The 14,803-nt window shown below is 50.0% G+C and overlaps 1 long non-coding RNA gene across 1 annotated transcript; it reads right to left on the minus strand.

Moving 5' to 3' along the window:
* Positions 1-5,796: 5,796 nt before the first annotated feature.
* On the minus strand, positions 5,797-14,507 carry LOC121817064 (uncharacterized). The gene is made up of 2 exons (XR_006056790.1): positions 14,302-14,507; positions 5,797-13,028 (listed from the first exon to the last, which is right to left on the minus strand). It is a non-coding gene; the product is annotated as an uncharacterized LOC121817064 (long non-coding RNA).
* Positions 14,508-14,803: the final 296 nt, after the last annotated feature.

A 14,803-nucleotide genomic window follows, 5' to 3' on the forward strand; every position in this document is an offset into this window, starting at 1 on the left:
AAAAAGAGAAGAAAAAAAGAAAGGGAGAGAGACACCAAAGAGAGAGACAGGAGGCGGGGAGGCAGGGAGGGGAGGGAAGGGAGGAAGGAAGGAAGAGCAAGTTCAAAACTCTCTCCAAGGCTCCTTGGGTGTTGGTGTGTTATCACTGTGATTCCAACAGGATTTTTTTCAGCACATAGTTGAGCTCTTCTTGCTATTTTATGAAGCAATCGGTCCTGTGTTGTTACCACCAATACTATTTTCTGGAACTAAGGCGACTAGTGCCTGGACTCCTGACTTCCTCAGGATGAAAGCACTGCAACAGCTTCTGAAAATTGCATAAGCAATGTCACAATGTGTCATGAAAACAAGGAATGACTCAAATGTTTTCGTCATTGTCATAATGACAGCTGTGCAGTAAACAGCACAAGAAGGAGGAGAAAAATCAGAATAGCGGCACTCCCACGCCCCTGCTTCCATTTTTCTGCGTTTCCATGTTGTGCTTTTCTTTGTGATCTCGAATTGATCAAGTTCAGCGTGTCCTATTGCTAGACATTTGCATGGTTTCCAGTGGTGCCTGGCATAGATAACACTCCAGTGAACATCTCCATGTACGTGACTTATAAAAAAAATTTGGACTATTTCCCTATGACGAACTTCTTAAGTTGGAATCACTGGGTAAATCTGAAGAGGCATTTTCAGGGATTCTTAAGCACAATTCCGAGTGGCCTCTACCCAGCATACAGCCCTGAGGACTGTCTTCTTCCTACAATTTTTTAAATTGAAGAATCACATCCCAAGCTTGACTTACACAACACTGGTGCAGATGCTCTGGGGAGGTACTCTGGAGTCCAGCAGGCTCTGGGGTGACCCAACCATAAATCAGTCTGTGCCACCCCCTCGGTGTATGGGGATGATGGGCTAGCTTCACTCTGATGATCCTCAGGCATTTCAAACACAATTTGCCCCAGTCAGAGTGAACATCTCCCACCAGTCAGCTCAGACTCCAATAGTTCTTGCATCCAACCTGGAAGTTAAAGCTTCTCCATCACCCCATCAACTCCCCAACACACATGCACCTAAATTCCTCACCAAGACCTTGTAAACATCTTCTACCTCCTTAGATGCATTGTATTGTATGTGTGTTTTACCTCAGTAATTTAAAAAGGTAATTAAAAAGAATCCACTCTGAATCTACCCTTCTTTTCAGCTCCAGAGAGCAGCTTGGTTCAGACCCTGGTCTAGAAGGCTCCAGCGCCTGGCCTCCTGCCTCCAGCCAGACCACCACTTCCGAGTCATCTGGGAGCTTTTCAGCAGGCACACCCCTGCATCACTCTGGGCCTGGGAGCTGGGCCTGGGGACTGGCCCCTCCGCCTGGCTCCCCGGATGATCGCTGTGTAGACTGGTGGTGACAGCGCCCTGCAAGAGGACCTGTTCGTGCCCCGCCACGGCCCGACTTCTAGCAGCTGCTGCTCACCTTCTGCTGGTTATTTCTGACGTTTTACTCTCCAGTCACAACAGAGTTTGAAATCCCTGCCCACCCTGACACACACACATACACACCCCACGTGCGTGTGCAGCGTGCTCTAAATCAGCCGGACCTCTGGGCCTTCCTCTACCCAGACTGTGCCCCTGCCAGGCCCTTCCCTCTGCCCCCTCACTCACCCCCCTGAGGACACTCTCTTTTCTCAGCTCATGTGGGCTCTTGATGAAGCGACTCCATTCTCAGTACTCACTCGCCAAGCTCTTTGGTGGAGCGGATGGGAAAGAAGCATTGTGGGTAACAGGGAAACCCCAAGACAGGATTTAAAATGTAGGCAGGATAGCTTACACACTCATTGTGTGTGTGTGTGTGTGTGTGTGTGTGTGTGTGTGCATGGAGAGAGAGAGAGAAAGGAGAAAAGGGATCAAGTTTTCAGAACAAATAAACAGCATCCTTATCTGACAAAGTATTTTTTCTGATTTATAAAGAGAGCTGAGTGCCAAAGAATTGATGCTTTTGAACTGTGATGTCGGATAAGATTCTTGAGAGTCCCCTGGACTGCAAGGAGATCCAACCAGTCCATCCTAAAGGAGATCAGTCCCGAATATTCATTGGAAGGACTGATGCTGAAGGAGAAGCTCCAATACTTTGGCCACCTGATGCAAAGAGCTGACTCATTTGAAAAGACCCTGATGTTGGGAAAGATTGAAGGTGGGAGGAGAAGGGGACAACAGAGGATGAGATGGCTGGATGGCATCACCAACTCAATGGACATGAGTTTGAGTGAACTCTGGGAGTTGGTGATGGACAGGGAAGCCTAGCATGTTGCAGTCCATGGGGTTGCAAAGAGTCGGACATGACTGAGCAACTGAACTGAACTGATGAAAAGTCTCATATGGGCACAAAATTAAGTATGGTTGCTTATTCAGTCAACAAAACCACACAAAGAATAACATGACATGAAAAAAATTGGAAATATTGCAAGGACTACATGGGATATTTGAAAGTTTGAAGTGGGAAACTTCCTCCTAGCCCTTATTGCTAGACAGGTTAAAATTCTCTTTTCTTCAGAATTAGAGCATGGGTCATGGGGACACTGCTGAATTTCATGACAGCCCATGAGAGCATGGGCTTGGGAAGGGGCAGGCTCCTATAGTAGTATGCCTACTCCCTCTCTCCCTCCAGCATTCTGAGACAGCATTGGGCTGTTCTGGCAGGAATTATTGCTTAACAGGAAAAATGCCTCAGGGAGTTCATCTAAGTTAGGAATTGCTCCAACTGTGGTACCCAAATCTGTTGCTGTTCAGGGATCCTAAGAGTCAGAAGCACCTGCTTGTAAAATAAATTAGATTATGCAGTCCATAGGCTTTCCAGGGATCTTGTTTAGAATTCTGCAGTGGGGTACTTGTTTGGGCCCTAAGCAGGCAATGGCCCAGACTGCCATCTGTTTCTGTTCAGAAGGCTCAGGGGGCTCCACTTCTGCTACATTTGCCTTGGCAGAGACTCTTGAAGACAACAAAATCCATCACAGAGTGAGCATTTCAGGGCTGGAGAGGGAGAGATGAAGGGAAGGATGGGAGATCAACGCCTCCTGGATGGATAAAGGCAGGAAGGATGCCTCCTCAGTGGATGAAGGCGGGAAGGATGCCTCCTGGATGGATAAAGGCAGGAAGATGAGGGTCTTGGACTGCAGTCAGGGATGAGGAGGGCATCTTGCTGGAGAGAAGAGGAAGAGTGGAGGGCAGCTTGCTGTAAAGCCATATAGAACCCCTCATGATACTCCCTTGCTCCCCAGCAGAAGCCACTGGAGCCACTGAGATCCTCCTGTGCCAGGGCAGGCCCCAGGCCCTATCCTGCTCACATTTTCCCATCCAGGCCCCTGTGGAGAATTTTCTGTCCACATTTTCTGCCCAGACCCCTGTGGCCCAGCCTCCTTTTTCTTTGGTCCTCCTTACTACCCATTTGACTTTCAAGCAGATCACTGCCTTCTGTTTTCCGACTACTTCTCCGGCCTCCACAAACCCACTGTCTGGATTCAGCTGACACCCTCATCCTTTCTCAATGGCCACCTCCCTCTTCCTGGAACGATGGTAGGCCTGTCTCTCAGGCCCTCAGCCCTTTCTCTGTCTCTCTCCCATCTCCCTCCATGGCTTCAGCGGCCACTCTGAATAAATGATCCTCAACTTTGTTTTATCCCACTGAGTTCTCCCAACAGCCTTGAAGATCTCCAGATGGTAAACCTGAGCCACTGAGGGTGCTGGTGACAAGCCTCAGGTCACCACAGCAGAGGCGGTGCTGGCTCCGCAGTGAGAGGCTCCTCCACACTGGGCCCCCCTTCTGGTGGCCTGGCTCTCCTGGGGCCCCTGATATCCTCGGGCCCCCAGGGATAAATGATACCCACAAACTACATGTGAAAATACTTACTAATTTTTACTTATGTTATTCCTAAAATTTTCTTCCCTCTTATCTTAGAAGTATATTTTCACAAGGACATGAAATGCCTGAGTTCAAATTAGGAATGTTAGCGCCTTCTAAATTCTGCAGGAGAATGTGGTCGTCAGGCAGCCCTGCTGACCAGCCATGGCCGGTCCTGCTTTCCCCATAGCCCAGGTTCCACCTGTCCCTGTGAGCGGTCCATCTGTCCATGGACACTTGGATTGTTTCTGCTTTTCAGTTACTGTGAATGAAGTTTCTGTGAGCATGAGTGTGCTTCTTCAACAAATATGTTATGAATAGTTTCCTTACTAGCATCAAAGGAGGTGAGGCCTTTGAGGGGCTGGGGAGGGGGTTTGGTGCCCAGTCTTCAAGCTGCTTCCCCAGTCATGCTGCACTGGCAAAGACCCAGCATTTTCAAACTGGGCAGAGTCAGAAAAGACACCGTGATAGGCTCATGGCCCCAGAGTTTGGTCCTGGCACAAGTGTGGTGTATATCAAGGAGAAAGGAATTTTGATGTTGAGATGTCAGACTGAATGTCTGTAAATGAACAATGACAATGTCAGTTGGCTACTATTGGTATTTAGCAAATTCGTCAGCTGGCAATGGACATTAAGTGATGAGACTGGTCTTGAAAAATAGCCATTTGCTAAAGTATAGTCAGTCAATCAGAAGATAATCAACTCTCTGAATCCATTTTGGTCCATGTTGAAGGTATGAAGGAGAGAGAGTGAAGCAACATGGGAAAGGGTTTGGGAAGGCTGGGGGTGGGGACAAGGCGGAGAGAAAGGGTCGGGGGTGTACAATGGTATCAGCCGCTTTTGGTTGAGCACTTGTTGAGTGCCAGGAAATATGTGAATTGCTTCTCACACATGTGGTGATGAAGGGGAGAGATGTTGTTCCTTGTAATGAGTTGAATGGTGACTCTCCAAGTATAGGTCCAAATCCCTCGAATCTGAGAATGTCGCCTTATTTGGAAAATAGGTCTTTGTAGATGTAATTAAGGATTTTGAGATGAAATCATCCGAATTGCCTGGATAGGCCCTAAATCAATGACAAGTGTCATGTAAGGGACAGAAAACGAACCCAGAGACACAGAGGAAAAGGTCACATGATCATGGAGGCAGAGATTGGGGCCATGGAGCCACCAAAACTGGATGAGGCAAGGGACCAGGCTTCCCCTGGAGCCTCCAGAGGTGAGCTGCACCCTGCAACCCCTCAAGTTGGGACTTCAGGCTCCAAAACTGACAATAAATTCTTTCTGCTTTAAGCTACTCAATTCAGTTCAGTTCAGTCGCTCAGTCGAGCCCAACTCTTTGCGACCCCATGAATCACAGCACGCCAGGCCTCCCTGTCCATCACCAGCTCCCAGACTTCACTCAGCGTGTAGCAATTATTGTGGCAGCCTCAGGAAATTAATACATCCCTTGAAAATTATATTATTAAAATCTTTGAAGCAGGTGTGGGTGAACTGCAGCTTTGCCTATCAGCTTGAAATCAGCCATTTCAATTGGCTGAGGCGGGATGGGAGAGGATGGAGCGCTGGAGGGGGTTTGGGGGATGGAGCAGCAGGCCTGCAAACTGGGGCTGCAGGTGCAAACCTCTGGGAAAGCTTCTCCGCACGTCTGATTAGAATCTCATTTGTCAGAAGTTTCTATTTGCCAGTTGTCCTGAAAAGTTCCCACCTCTCTCTCCTCATCACACACTCATGCACATTCATTCAATGTGACCCAACTGCCCACATATCAGTGTCCACCAACACTCTGACTACGCTGCTAGGCTGACTTGCTTTAGCGTAAACCTTAGCTTTCCCCATCTCTATGACAAACTTGTTAACTTTGATCACCATTTGCAACTAATTGTCTTTGTGAATCAGAAAAAGAAAAAAGAACTAGAAAACTATCAAACATAATTTTTAATTACATCCAGGCCCAAAGCTCTGTCATACTTAGAGAAACACAGTGCATTTGGTAATTTCCAACTTTACTTACATCTTTCCAAAACATTTGGTCCATAGTGATTTTGACTCAGATTCCCACAAGCATCCGCAGTTGCAAACACTCTGAGATTCCTGGAAAATTCCTGCTTTCCCAGCTTCTCATGCCACCCCTCCCCCAGTCTCTTCCCCATCTCTCCCCTCACCATGAGCTTCGGCCATGTCAAGGTCCCCGGACAAGCAGGATCCTCTGTGGAACACACCATTCCATTCTCATAGCTTTCTTTTTCTTCTATTTTGAAAATCCACCTTCTCAATTTTGTCCCTTGTGTAAGAGTTGGGGAGCATGAAGGTTGTGCAACCTGTGGGGGTTAAATAATTTTCATCCTGTCTCATCACAGTTATACATCTAGCTACATAAAATATATTTATACCTATAAAGCCACTGCTTTTGTCTGTTGTATATAAAATCATGCTTTATTTAAGGGGGAGGCTCACTATAAAATATAGACTTGGAAGGAGGAAGTGGAAAAAGTGAGTGCTTATCTGCATTTATCCACCAGGTCCACAGAGAGGATGCATGATTGGGTCCCAATCTTCTCAAGGCCCCACCTCGATCTGCAGGTGGGATCCCCCACAACTACCCACCCCACCCCGCCCCGTGCTCACGGTGCACATTACATTAGGTCCCTCGTGCCTTCTGGTCTCATCTCAAACCGGCCCTGGTAGGGAGCTCTGTGCCCCTCTACCAGGGGAGTGCTATTTGATTCTGGGTGTCAAAGGAGAGAGTACTGAACTGTCCACAAGGTTTCTCCACGCCAGAATACTGGAGTGGGTTGCCATGACCTCCTCCAGGGGATCTTCTAACCCAGGGATTGAACCCAGGTCTCCTGCATTGCAGGTGGACTCTTTACCATCTGAGCCACCGGGGAAGCCCAAGAATACTGGAGTGGGTAGCCTATCCCTTCGCCAGAGGATCTTCCTGACCCAGGAATCGAACCGGGGTCTCCTGCATTGCAGGTGGATTCTTTATCAGCTAAACTACCAGGGAAACCCCTCTGCAGACAGATTCTGGAAATAAGGTCAGAGTTCAGATGGATGGCCCAGGCTTTCTGGATTATAACAGGAAAAAACTGCATGTTTTAAAATGTTGGGATGTCTGCACACCCTCTTCTACTTTTATGCTAACTATAATATTCATTTCCTAAAACCCTGAATGGGAGCCATCCTCATGAGTACATGTGCTAAGGCGTGTGGAGGGTTGCCATGTTGCCACTTGCTCACTGTGTTCTGATATTTGCCGGCAACTCCAAAAGGGATTGAAAGTCAAGTTGCCTTTAATTTGGAATTGATTGAGCATGTCTCCTCAGTTCCTATTAGCATGTGGGGCTTTGAACAGAGATTAAGCAATTCCCTAGTGCTGGCCTAGAAATCAGTATCCTAATTAGTGTTCAAAGCAGACAGCTACTTCCAAGCAAAACCTCCTGTTCTGGCATAATCGGCTTGGATTTCCAATTTCAAGCCTCTTTTGGCTTGATTTAAATTTATCAGAGGATCTTTCAAGTGTTCAAGTGTAATTTGGGAGGATTGGGATTATCACTTTGGAGTCCTGCGTGTCCTACTAGGGAGAATGTTCTGGGCTTTTTGGTTCAAAGATAATGACTCAGAAGTTATTAAGTGCCAGGCATTGACATAGGTGCTGCAAATACAGTGGTGAAGCCAAAACAGAGAAAGTTCCAGCTCTGGTGGAGTTTATCGTCTAACAGGGGGCAGATACAGTGGGAGGCCGTCAGGAATAAAAGCACAGTCACACCAGTGGTAGGACAGAGACACGGTCTATGAGAGCTTATCCTGGGGATTCGGAGGAGTGACAACCGAGTTCTGGAAGGTGGGTAGGTGAGGAGGGGGAGGCCTGTCCGTAGCACAGGACTGCTGGTTTAGCTGGAGCAGAGAGGAGCTTTCAGTGCAGGAGCACTGGGAAGTGACGCCCTTGGCCAAGAAAGAGAAGCATGGTGCCTGAAGCGCAGGAGCTGGTCCGGCCCCTGGGTTGGGGCATCGGTGTTGGAGGGAGCTGGCCTGTTGCTCCCAGCCTGGTCCAGTTGTCCCGCAGATGCAAATAACCTCATGGGACACAACACCAGGCAAGATGTCCCCAAGGCCGTGATGAAGTGTAACAGACTGAGGTCACTTGACAGTCGTGTCCAAGCACAGACAAGTCAAGGCGCAAACCTCAGAAGAGTGCACGTCCTTCTTTCTGGGTTCAAACCAGCGGCTGCCGCTCCTGTGTCACCTCCATCGAGGCTGCCCCCTTGCACACAGCATTTATCTTTTATCAGACACCCGATCGCAGAGCTGGCCCCACTTCCTGACAACCTGTCTAGAGCAGAGTCCCACTTCCGTGGGCACCCCAAGTCCTGGCAGAAGCCAAGCCCTCAGCCCTGTCCGCATCCTCTGTCTGGATGCCCTGGGTTGCCCTGGGCAGCCGTGCCCTCTCTGCGTTGGGTGATGCATCACCTCTCCCTTGTGGTGGTAACAGGGAATCCAGAGCAGGGGAAGGGGTGTCATTGGTGTTTTGTCTCCCCTCCTCCCCAAACTTGCTCAGGTTCTGATGTCTTCCCTGCCCAAGAACAGTGAGGGAAAAGGGCAGGGCAGCCACAAAGCTATTACTTGGACTTCTCACCCTTGTGATCTCACATGGGCAGCATTTTTAAAGAACTCTCTTTTCTGGGCACTGAGTTCTCCAGGGGCCCCACCACACCCTCTGCTGGGAAGGCTTTGCTGAATGCATTGACCTGGGTGAGCGTGTACCAGAGGGCTGGCACCTCGAGCTTTTCTGTGGCATTTGGGCCCACAGTGTTTAACCTTTGGGACTGGGTGCAGGCTGTCCTTGCCCTCACTCTGCTGTGAGGGCTGCGTGCCAGCCCATCCTGTGGGCATGGACCTACTATGCGCCCTACACTGCAGGGAGACGGTAAGGAGATTCCAGTGGATCCTCTCGGGGCTCAGCTGGTGAGATCCAAGGTGGAGGAGGTGGCACCATCTGTTCTTCCCCTGGGGGAGTGGAACGGGGACTCCAAGGACAGCACTGGCTCTTTCCCAAACTCTGCTTTGCATCCCGGCTGCCCCTGATACTTTAGACCCTCTGCAGATGAGTGCAGGTGCCTTCGGAGCTTCAGCTGAAATGCAGAAACTATCGTCTTGCTATTTCAGAGGAAATGAGCGCGACATGCAGATGGACTCTTGACACTTCATCCACTGATCTGCCCAGAGCAGGTGAGTTCTGGGCAGTCTAGGAGGGGCCCCAGAACCCTTCCCATCCCCGCTTCCTACCCTCGGGCCCCAGCGGTACCCGACCCTGGCATGAATGAGCTCCCATCCCGTGAACACTCATCTCGGGGCAGCTGCCAATTCTGGCCCCACTACTGGGGATCTGCCGGTATGCATCTGCTCCACTTCCCTGGGCACCGAGGCCCGTGGCCATCAGGGTGGAACAGAGCCCCAGGGCCAGCCTTGGTGGTGGGCCCCAGGAGCCAGGAGCCTCGGTCCACGCCAGACGGCTTCCCCTGGGAGGAGAGGCTGTGACAGCCCCAGTGCGAGTCCAGGGGACTCCGGCCGTCCTCTGGAGAAGTGTGACCACTGACTCTGAGGAAACGGTGATGTCCAGACCCAAAGTGGCTAACTTTCCCAGCTGTCCTCCTTACCCAGTAAGGGGAACTGTGCCAAGTCCCAGCTGCGGGAGAGTCTGGAGTTTCTGATGTCATGCTCTTAGAAATGGTCTTTGCACAGCCAGAGATCCACATGACTGGGAGAAAAAGGCCAGTTTTCTTCTTGGAAGGTCCAGCCAAATCAGGCTTGTGGAAGCACTTCAATAAACTCCAGGAGAAAGACCCTTTGCCTTCAGCCCTGAGTGTAGGATTCCTGTTCTCAGGCAGATTCTCTTCCTGTGGGATTTGGAGGCCTGGATTTGGAGTCTTCCACTCCTTGTGTGATCACAGGCAAGCCATACAACCTCTCTGGGCTTTAGCTTTCTTTCTTTTTTTTAACTTTATTTTTTAATTGAAGTATAATAAATTTACAATGTTGTGTTAGTTTTAAGTATACAGCAAAGTGAATCAGTTTTTTATATATATATATAAATCAGTTTCACACACACATACTCTTTTTCAGATTCTTTTATGCTGTAGGTTATTATAGGTTATCTCCTAGTATACAGTAGGTCCTTGTTTACCTGTTTCACACAGTAGTGTGTGTATAATCCAAATTCCTAATGTATCTCTTCCCCACTCCTACCCCACTGTCCTCTTTAGTAATCACAAATTTGTTTTCTATGTCTGTGAGTATATTTCTATTTTGTATATAGGTTCATTTGTAGAATATTTTTAGGTTGCATATATAAGAAATATCATGATATTTGTCTTTTTCTGTTTGACTTACTTCACTTAATACGATAAGCTATATACCATCCATGTTCTTGCAGTTGGCATTGTTTCTTTTCTATGGCTGAGTAATACTCATATATATATATCAGTTCAGTTCAGTTCAGTCGCTCAGTCATGTCCGACTCTTTGCAACCCCATGAATCGCAGCACGCCAGGCCTCCCTGTCCATCACCAGCTCCGGGAGTTCACTCAGACTCACGTCCATCGAGTCGGTGATGCCATCCAGCCATCTCATCCTCTGTCGTCCCCTTCTCCTCCTGCCCCCAATCCCTCCCAGCATCAGAGTCTTTTCCAATGAGTCAACTCTTCGCATGAGGTGGCCAAAGTACTGGAGTTTCAGCTTTAGCATCATTCCTTCCAAAGAAATCCCAGGGCTGATCTCCTTCAGAATGGACTGGTTGGATCTCCTTGCAGTCCAAGGGACTCTCAAGAGTCTTCTCCAACACCACACTTCAAAAGCATCAACTCTTTGGTGCTCAGCCTTCTTCACAGTCCAACTCTCACATCCATACATGACCACAGGAAAAACCATAGCCTTGACTAGATGGACCTTTGTTGGTAAAGTAATGTCTCTGCTTTTGAATATACTATCTAGGTTGGTCATAACTTTTCTTCCAAGGAGTAAGCGTCTTTTAATATCATGGCTGCAGTCACCATCTGCAGTGATTTTAGAGCCCCCCAAAATAAAATCTGACACTGCTTGTGCCAGGTGCCACCGTGGGCACTCAGGAGTTAGAAGACAATGGTAATCCCTCGTTGGTTTGCCCCATCTAGATGTTCAGGACTAATGAGTGGAAGGAACTTCTGGCCAGGCCTCTGCTGCCTTGATTCTTCTGAAACAAGAGAGGCTGGAATTCTGCCACAATGATGTCCATTCCTCACAAAGCAGCCTAGAGTCATGTCCCACATAGCTGGATTAGTGCTGCTTTTTGGTCTGATGTGACAATTAATTGAATGTGTGAGACAACATGAAAGCATGACAAATGACCCCTTCCATGTTAAGATTTCTAACTTTTCAGAGAACTATGTCACATGATGGACAAAAAAAAAAAAAAAAAAAACCAACAAACCCCTACAAACCTATCTTTTAGCTTCATTCCTCTACAAGAGTTGCTGATTAAACAAAGCAGACAAATAGCCACAGGACACCTGGGTCTCAGGCAGGGTGTCTGGGCAGCTGCAAGGGTGTCTGCCAGAATGCATCCACTCTGCCTGGATCTGTCCCTTCTGGCTGTCTCCAAGTAGCATTGAGTCCTGGAGCAGCATTTTTAAAAGCTGATTTGGTTCAAGCTTTTAAAAAGATCAAAACAAAACAAACCCCCACCCCCACTGTGATGAACAACAACTTTTTCTCAGGCTTGGGAGCTCAGTGGCCAGGTTGCCCCTGGTGACAACACATTTTGGGTTGACTGCTCCTCTGGGCCTTTGTTTCCCAGGTACACAGGAGGGGTCGCAAAAGGTCAAGCTTGTTTCCGGCTGCACTTTCTGGGAAGCCAAACCCAATACCTCATAGCCTCTCTCCTGCCCTTAGCACCCTGGCAGGCATTGTGGCAGGAAGAATAGAGCCATCTGGTTGCAGGATTCCCAGGGCTTCTTGCCTGGGAACAGATCATCTGATGGCAAATGACGGCGGCTGTTGACCACTCCGGGCCCTGTCTGCTGCCCACTGCCCAGTCCCCGGACCCAGGGGCACTTGCCCAGGCTGCCTAGCCCCCGGTTCAGTCCCACCTCTGGAACCACAGGGACCTGCTGTCCTCCAGTTTCCTGGAAACCTCTGCCCTTCAGTCCCCTCCCAAGCAGTCTGGAAAAGAGAACCAACCCTGGGCCAGGAGAGACAGGCAAAGAGGAGGCCAGCTCCCCCAGCCCACTTCACCTTTCCACAAAGGCAGCGCTTTGCTCCCACCTCTCCTGAGGCCTTGGTTGCTGCAGTAACCCACGACTTGAGCTCCATTCATGCATCATGTTCAGAATTGCTTAGCACAGGCCAGCAAATCCAGCCCTGGAACTCAGCCAGTGCGAACGGCCAGCTCTCAGCTGCCAGTGCCTTCCTTGAGCCTGGGAAGATGCAGGCCATTTCTGCCTGGCAGGGTCTGCTGACTTTGGTTCCCTGGGCTGTGAGGGCTCACAGTAAAGCTACCTTGCAGGAGGCAGCTCCCATGGCCCCGAGCCTGGGTCATTATCTGTTAAAGAGAGACTAATTCTCCAAAAGACTAATGGCATCTCGCTTCCCGGCAGCATTCATGAAAGGGGAAGAGGGGTGGTTAACCCAGCTTTCAGGACGCTTTCCTTGGCCACTCATGTAATTTCTGTTGTTGCATAACAAGTCACCCCAACTTCGTAGCATACATCCAACTTCCTATCTTCACAGTTCTCTGGTCCAGAATGTGGACAGGGCACAGGAGACTGGCTTGCCTCAACCCTGTAACATCTGAGGCCTCAGAGCCTCAGGTGACAACCGAAGGTAACCAGATAGCAGGAGTCATCTGAAGGCAACCGCCATCTTGTTTCCTTCACATGGTGCTGGTTGCTGACCATGACCTCACCTGGGGCTGCTGGTCAGAGAGCATACACATGGCATCTCTGTGGGGCTTCAACTTCCTCCCAACATGGCGGCTTCACCACAGTCAGACTCCTACCTGGGGCTCAGGTTCCCAGAGGTGAATGCCCAGCTTCATTCCTTTTCTGACTGAATTTTGCAGGGCTACCCACTCCGGTATTTTTGGACTTCCCTCGTGGCTCAGCTGGTAAAGAATCCACCTACAATGAGAGAGACCTGGGTTCGATTCCTGGGTTGGGAAGATCCCCTGGAGAAGGTAGAGGCTACCCACTCCAGTATCCTGGCCTGGAGAATTCCATGGACTAGTCCATGGGGTCACAAAGAGTCAGACATGACTGAGCCACTTTCACTTGGAAGTCACACAACTTCATTCCATTGATCACAAGCAAGTCACCGGTCCTCTAGATTCAAGGGACGGGGTGTAGGTCCCCACCAGCACTCTGATGAGACAAAAGTCAAAGCCAGTTGCAGTAAAGCTCAGAGATGAGAAATACTGTCGAGCTTTGGGAAATACAGCGGCACACAGCACTCACTGTCTTTTTTTTCTCCACTCTGCCCCAGTCACAGTTCAGCTGCACAGATGGCCTTGGCCAGGCCTCTCTGGTGCCTTCTTCTGTGCTTCACGTCTGTGGGGCAGGTCCTCACAGGCCCACCAGGGAGGCCCCTGCACCTCTGCCTGTCTCAACTTGGCTGGACTAAAGAGGTGCGTTCAGGGTTAAGTGGAGCTCAGGGGGCCGCGTGGTTCAGTGGAGGATCGCTGGCTGCCCGCCCCCTCCTACCTCCCTCATAATCCACAGCCGTTCATGCGGCTCTGGGTCTTGAGTTTCTTGGCTCTGAACCTACAGCTCTGGAATGAGGGGAGCCGGGGCAGAGCCCAGGGGCCCTGAGACTCCTGCATGGCTGTCATGTAAGGGGCAGGCTGTTCTTTGTGGGGACGAACTGCAGTTGTGCTCCCTGTTGCCCTCATTGGCTGAGAACATTTGAGGCATTCATCTGAGAACAGTGCAAGGATGAGAAGGTCCCAGTTGTGAGGACTGTGGAAACTCTGTAGTTTCAGAAGCTGCCTGCACTGAGAGACTCTCACAGGAAAAGAGTTTGGGTTCCCAGACTTCCCCTCCAACCCTTTGTCTGCTCCTGATATGTTGCTGACCCTCACCCTGTGAAAACCCCCGGAGTGGCCCTACAGGGGCTTGCATCTGGTCCACGTGCTAGAGGGAAAAGCAAAGCATGTGCACACACACACACACACACACACACACAGAAACACCCAAGCAACAAACACCACACACCACACTGACACATACCCACACCGCACACACAAATGCACACCACCCCGCCCAACGCATACACAGTGCCCAGACATGTAACCATACCAGGCACCACACCCCCCACCCCCCAACACTTACAGACACACACCCACATCACACACACATGCCTACACATGCACACACACCCACAGAAAATACTCCTCACCAGCCTGTGACATATGCAGAAACCAGGTTGCATTTTAAACGATTTCTAGTCCATGAGGAATGCAAGGTATTGATGAGAAAGTTCCAGGAAGTGCAGCGAAGAGAGCCGCAGGCTTCCCCTTCAGCCGCTCCCCAGGGCACAGCAGGGCTCCTGTGGCAGCTCCAGGGTCTGTGTTTACATGTGTCCACACACAGCCACAGGGCTCCTTCTTCGCCACATGGTCATACTCGGGAATACTTGGTAAAGTAAACTCATCAAGCCCACAAACTCTTCTCAGAGGGCTGCGAGCCCGGGCACCCATTGCTTTGCAGGCCCCGGCGGCGGCGCCAGGCAGAAAGGCGGGGCTGGGCCGCCGGCGCGGGGCGCCCTCTGGCCGCAGGTCGGGGAACCGCTCCTGCCGGCCTGGGGAAACCGCGGGACCCCGCAGAGGCCCTCGGAAACTCGCCGCTTTTCCTGGACTTAGGGACGGTTCTTATGTCTCCGGAAAGTGCATGTCTTTGTG

The sequence above is a fragment of the Ovis aries genome, chromosome 18 (genome assembly GCF_016772045.2).
Source record: "Ovis aries strain OAR_USU_Benz2616 breed Rambouillet chromosome 18, ARS-UI_Ramb_v3.0, whole genome shotgun sequence".
Taxonomy (NCBI): Eukaryota; Metazoa; Chordata; class Mammalia; order Artiodactyla; family Bovidae; genus Ovis; species Ovis aries.